We start from the raw sequence: 6,628 nt of genomic DNA, 5'->3' as shown, positions 1-6,628 counted from the left end.
GAAAATGACAAACCCCTAACAAATTAGCCATTGTGCCTCGGGCATAGACACAATGCTTTAAGAAGTTTGATTGTAAAAGAAAATTAAAATTTGCAATTCTAGAATAAACAATAACAATTACTCCTGACTAAAGGAAATCGGGATAATGTCTTCAGTCTTCCAATTGTTGAGTCCGTCACCAATTGTTGGGAAAATCCAGCTATCTAAGTCGCAATCACTATCAGCATCTTCCATAGCATTAATCTGATTTTTGACTATCTTTCCAGAGTTAAACCCCAGGCCAGCTTTATCAGACTTGTACGGTACATTGATCAGTTGACCCCAACCAGCACGATCACCATTTTCAATCGCGGCTTGAGCATCTTTCAGAGAGATCATGACAGGGGGAGCACGAACAACCTTGGGCACAAGGGGAGTTGGCTTAAGGACAGGACTGGGTGGAGGAACCACTTCAAATGACTGAGAAGGAGTCTCAAAGAATTCACCATCCATCTCGACGTATTTGAAGGCTTGCACTACTGACAATATACTCTTCTTCTCCACATACAGTGACAACCATGCCTGCTATTGGATACTTCAGCTTTTGATGAAGCGACGAAGCTACCGCACCTGCCCCATGGATCCAAGGGCGCCCCAACAAGCAGGAGTAGGCGGGACGAATGTCCATCACGTGAAAGGTAGTGTTGAAGACTTGAGGTCCTATCTTGATAGGGAGAACCACTTCACCATAGACAACACTCTTCGCACCATCGTAAGCACGCACCACAACATCACTAGGTTTCAGTTCAATGCCTTTGTAGTCAAATTTATCGAGTACAGCTTTCGGGAGCACATTCAAGGAAGAGCCGTTGTCGATCAACACGTGAGCCAGGGTGATCCCCTCACACTCGATGGAGATATGCAGAGCTTTATTGTGATTCTTTCCTGCTGGCGTCAGGTCAGCATCGGAAAAGCCTAGGCCATTGTCAACAGTCAAATTAGCAACATAATGTTCGAATTGATCGACGGATGTTTCTTGAGGCACATGAGCGGTCTTCAAGAATTTCATCAATGCATTGGCATGGGATTCAGAGGATAATAACAAGGACAACATTGAGATTTTAGACGGAGTATGCCCCAATTGTTCCACTACATCAAAATCGCTCTTACGGATGATTTTCAGCATCTCTTCCATTTCCTGTTTGGCAACATCTTCAGAAGTAACTTCGACCGATGTCTCTGACTGAGGAGGATTGACTGGTCTTTTTCCTCGAATTTCGGGAGCGGGAGGTGAGATTTCTGGGGAGTAGATCCTTCCACTTCGAGTAACTTTACTAGTCCCCACAATATCATTAGGATTAGCAGAACTACCAACTTGCTTTATGCCATGGATGTAAACGTCGCCTCCATAGTTCCACGGAATAGCTTTGCTGGAGGAATATGGCACGGGGCCAGGTGCGGTAATAATCAGGGGAGCCCTTTGGGCTCAGCGGTAATCTTCACAGGCACTCTAGTAGCGGTAATCTTCACTGGAGCTTTGGACCTAGCAATCACAGATACCTCTTCAATAGAGTTGTCCACCTTAGGAACCCTTTCAAATAGAATTGTACGATCATCCATCAGCCGTTGAATGCCGTTCTTCAACTTCAAACAATCATTGGGTCGGAGTACACAGAGATCGCAATCTTCAGCACAACCTGGAAATAAACCAGCTTGCAATAAATTCTTCTTAACGATCAGGAGAGGAGATGCTAAATCAGCAACGTCAGTAACGTGAGAATTGTCGTCCACAACATTAACATTCTGGTCATGATTAGGCATAGGTGCTGTGATGACATTGGGGGTCGCCGGAGGATCAAATTCAATTTCTCCAGCGTCGATCATATCCTGAATCTTGTTCTTCAACAACCAGCAATCATTCGTATCATGCCCGGGGCTATCGGAGTGATAGGCACACCTGGCGTTGGGATTATAACGAGGAGAAGTAGTGTTGGGATTTGCAGGAGGGCCTCTGAGGGTAATCAAATTGGCCTTTAACATACTCTGCAGTGCTTGGGTTAAAGTCATATTGATCTTGGTAAACTGTCTTCTCGACCTGTCTTGTCTGTGTTGGAAGTTCTGAGATGGCGGTGCGGCAATTGTAACTGCCCCAACAGTATGGTCACGATTCTTCTTGTTATGCTTCCTCTCACTGTACACAGCATTTGATTCATTCTTTCCCTGATAGGACTTTTTGGTGCTTGCAGAAGTAGCTGCCTGTATCTTTCCACTTCGAATGCCGCTTTCAACCCGTTCACCTGTCAAGATAAGTTCAGTGAAACCTGACGAGGAACTTCCCAGTAGATGGCTGTAGAATGGGCCAGTCAGTGTACCCATGAACATGTCCACTAACTCTCGATCAGTCATAGGGGGTTTGACTCTGCCAGCCAAATCTCTCCACTTTTGAGCATATTCTTTGAAACTTTCTTTAGAGCCCATAGTCATATTTTGTAGCTGTAGCCGAGTAGGCGCTAACTCAGAATTATACTGGTAGTGCTTGTAGAAAGCTGTTGCTAAATCAGTCCATGTGCGGATGTTAGAGCTCTCAAGCTGATAATACCACTCTAACTGTGTGCCAGACAGACTCTCTTGGAAGAAATGGATCCACAGTTTCTTATCAGTAGTGTGCGGCTGAATCTTTCTCACATAAGCCCTTAGATGCATCTGAGGACAAGAGGCACCATCATACTTAGTGAAAATGGGAACCTTGAATTTGCGGGGAATGACCACATCAGAGACCAGACCCAAGTTTTCGAAATCCAGACCGGGCACTTTCTGCCCCTCCATAGCTAGCATACGTTCTTCCAGCAACTTGTACTTATCATCCTTCGGAGAGTACTGTTCATGTTCATAATCTTCATCGTCGTCCTCAGAATTGACGAGATTAGGATTCTCATCTTCCGAATCATTCTCGGTCTCTTCTTCTGAATCCTTCGGAATTCTAATCTTGACTCCTGTAACCTGTCCCTTAAGCCTTCTCCCCGGGTTGATGTAACCCACAGGTTTCTGGTCCTTCTTCTTCTCCATCAAAAGAGCTTTCAGTTCTTCCTGCCCCTTAGATAAGCTCAGCATCATTTCCTGGAATTGAGCATTCTGGGCCTGGAGATCTTTGACAGTTTGTTCGAGAGCCATTGTTCAATCTGTTTGAATCTGCTGGAATCTGTTGGAATCTGTTTGATAGGAAAATCGTGAGAACACTGATCCTTTAGAATACCTGTTATGCGATGCAATGCAATGTATGAAATGTTTTCAAGGACTTTCGGGATTTAACTTTGCATAAACTAACAAAAAGAGCTTTTTTTTTTCTTTTCTCTTTTGTTTTTGCTTTTGTTTTTGTTTTTTCTGTTTTTTTTTTAGCAGAGTTAAATCCCTAAATCCTTGAAATGGTTAGTACAATGCCATGATGTTATGATGTTATGTTGTTATGATGTCATGTTGTTAGATAAATAACAAGCACAAGCAAGTCACACAACAATCATTCCTAGGTTTTAAGGCTTGCGTGAGTTCCATAGGTAAATACCCTCCCCACTGAAGTTTGGTTGGTTCAACCTGTCTTAGAATAGTAACCGGGTTCTAGAAGGATCTCAAATCATTGACCTTTCCTTAAGTCCACTTCAGTGCAACACCAAGTGGTTGACCGAAGCTTCCCTAAAGTCCAATCTCAAAGAGTGTAGTATCGAGTCTCAACCAACTCCAGTCGGAACCGAAGCCAGTTATCTCACTACTTTCTAATGGCCAGGATGAGTCAATTAGGGTTCTAAAGGTCTGGTTAATGCTTTTATGACACCACGCGAATGCCAAATATTTCCTCAACTAACATGAGGAACATCAGGACATCCAAAGTGCCACATTAACCGTAGCCATCATTTTGACCATTCCAGTATACGCCGGACAGTCGCGATGATCTCTTGCTACTTACCTAAGGTACACTAGATCCGGGTGTAGGATCTCTCACTCAAGCATAACATACCCAAGCAATCCCTTAAAAATAAATCAGACAAATTGAATAAGTGATCTTGTTTTTAAGGTAACCTCTCTTTTTAAATATTTAGGGTCCCCAGCAGAGTCGCCAGTTCTGTCATACGGTGAACTGGACTTTTTGTGTTTTTTATCGCAATGTCGCGGTTAGCAAGAGTCGCCACCGACTTTTCTTTTATCCAATAAGGAAAGGTGGAAAAGAACAGGAAAGACCTTAATTTAGATTTTGGGTTCGGGAGGTACATTATACAAAGGGAAGGTGTTAGCACCCTTTGTATCCATGGTTATCCATGGGCTCTTAATTGCTCGATCACTTATATTATTTTTGTCTAAAAAAGTGTTTGTGAATTGTTTGGAAAATTGTTTTGAAAAGAGAATTTAACTTTGTAATGATTCTTGTATGAATGTATACAAAGTGGTTATCCCGTTTTAGTTTTGAAAATTGTTTAGAAAAATATAACTCGGTAATGATTCTAGTATGAATGTATACCAAGTGGTGATTTTCTAAAGGCATTTTGAAAGGTGTGAGGTGCAAAAAAAATGTTTTAAGTTGTGAGCCAGCAATTAAGAGTTATACCGACCCATGGTCTTTACGGGCATTTCCTATCCTTATGAGGGTAAAACTGTCCTTATTATTGAGAAATAAGTAGTTTTATCCTTTGGATGTAAAAGGGTCATCGTAGGGTCATCGATTGGTCATTGAAGGCAACAGTTATGAGGATACCTTAGCATTCGAAGGGACTATCATCATTTAACCGTAGGCAACATCGGAGGGTCATCGAGGGACAAAGTTGTATATTCGAAGGCAACATCCGAGGGACTATAATTTATTTTATGATGATTTAACCGAAGGGTCTTTGCTAAGGGTATCCCCACGTTCGCGGGACATGACCGTAATGTCGTAATCGTAAGGCAACAAAGAGAGGTCCAAGATCACTTATTCAAAGGCAAAGTTTTACAATTAATTATATAATTAGGATGAAACTCCACATTAAAATTATTAAAAATAATATATTAAAAAATTAATACATTATAAATTAATACATTAAAAAATTAATTTAGGGTGAAACTCCACAAGGGTATCCCACAAATAAAGTGGAATACCTAGCCAATAACCTTTTCCTGGGATATGTGAACCTTTACGAAACTCAAAAAAAAGAAACATGTCAGAACACCAAATCAGGGTGCAATCGAAGATTACACCGGAGAAATATCACAACAATAAATAGGATAGGATAAATAATGCATGGCTATGATAAAAACATAAAAAAAACAGACTAGAAGAATCAGGTACTGTCTCGTTCGCCTCTGCCTCGCCTAGCGAAGGCCACGGATTTTGAATTTGAAAACAGCCCCATGTTAGGAACTTGGAATTTTATGGCATTTTATCACAGGAATAACATGGTCAAACATTCAGGGTATTCAGGCATATTTAAATTCCCATACGAAAGCAAATTATATATCAACATTTAATCATGATGCATTATATATGTAGATATGGCCAATTGAAAGTATAAACAATAGAGATACGCAAACCTGTTTGCCAATTCAAGGTTGAAGGGATTGACCACTTGTAGTATCGGAATAAGTTAGGCAGCGGGAATTGGACGGCGATGGCTTCGGTGCAGATGGGCTGCCTTCAGGGTTTCTTTACTCTGAATTCTCCGGGTAGGCAGGGTTCCTATGCCAAAGTTTCTATCCGTCCTTCTCTGTTCTCTCTCTTTCTTTTTCCTCAAGGTTTTGTTCCAAGGAAACCTCAGAGTGTTTTGCTTCTCTTCCTTCTTTCTCCAGTAAATCTCCCAGTGTAAACTCCAAGTCTAACTCCCCCTACTGAAACTTCAATATTTATAGACTAATTTCGTGGGTAATGGGCTTGGAATGAGGGAGACCCAAGTCCAAAATAATTTGTTATATTTTATTTATTTATTTATTTTAATTATTTAATTAATTAATTAATTAATTAATTAATTAATTAAAAAAAAAATTCTCTTTTTTTTTTTTCTTTTTTTTTCGTTTTTTTTTTTTCGTTTTTTTTTTCGTTTTTTTTTTTTTTTTTTTTTTTTTTAGGAAAAATGATGGGTAATTTTTGGGGTATGACACATGGATAAAGAGTTATCAAGTCTTAAACATAGGTATGAATATTAGGAGTAATATTTATACCGGATTGACCCGCTATGAGAATACTATATAGAAAGTTATGCAAAGTGTCATAAGTTATTCTCATGGTGATAATAGTGTATACCACTATTCGACCTGAAACCACTATGGATCCTAGATGTAGAGTCGAGTGCTTTATTGCTGATCCAACGTTGTCCGTAACTGGATAACCATAAAGACAGTTGATGGGTACTCCATGAAGCATGCTGAGGGACATGAGTGTCCTAGATGGAATTTGTCAATCCTGCGTAACAGGATAAATGTCTATGGGCCCAATATTGAACTGGACAAGGGTGACACGGTCTATACCTTGTGTTCAATATAGACATAAGGGAAAAGGGGTAATTATACACATAATTATTATCACAGGAGGTTTTGTCAGATCACATGACATTTTCGTGACTTGGGTAGCAGTGATGTGTTGCTAGATACCGCTCACTGTTTATTATGTTAAATGCGTGATTTAATATAATTG

Source organism: Lathyrus oleraceus, chromosome 1, assembly GCF_024323335.1.
Source record: "Lathyrus oleraceus cultivar Zhongwan6 chromosome 1, CAAS_Psat_ZW6_1.0, whole genome shotgun sequence".
NCBI classification, from domain to species: Eukaryota; Viridiplantae; Streptophyta; class Magnoliopsida; order Fabales; family Fabaceae; genus Lathyrus; species Lathyrus oleraceus.
The sequence above is the reverse complement of the archived record's forward strand: the minus strand, read 5'-3'. Positions refer to the sequence as shown.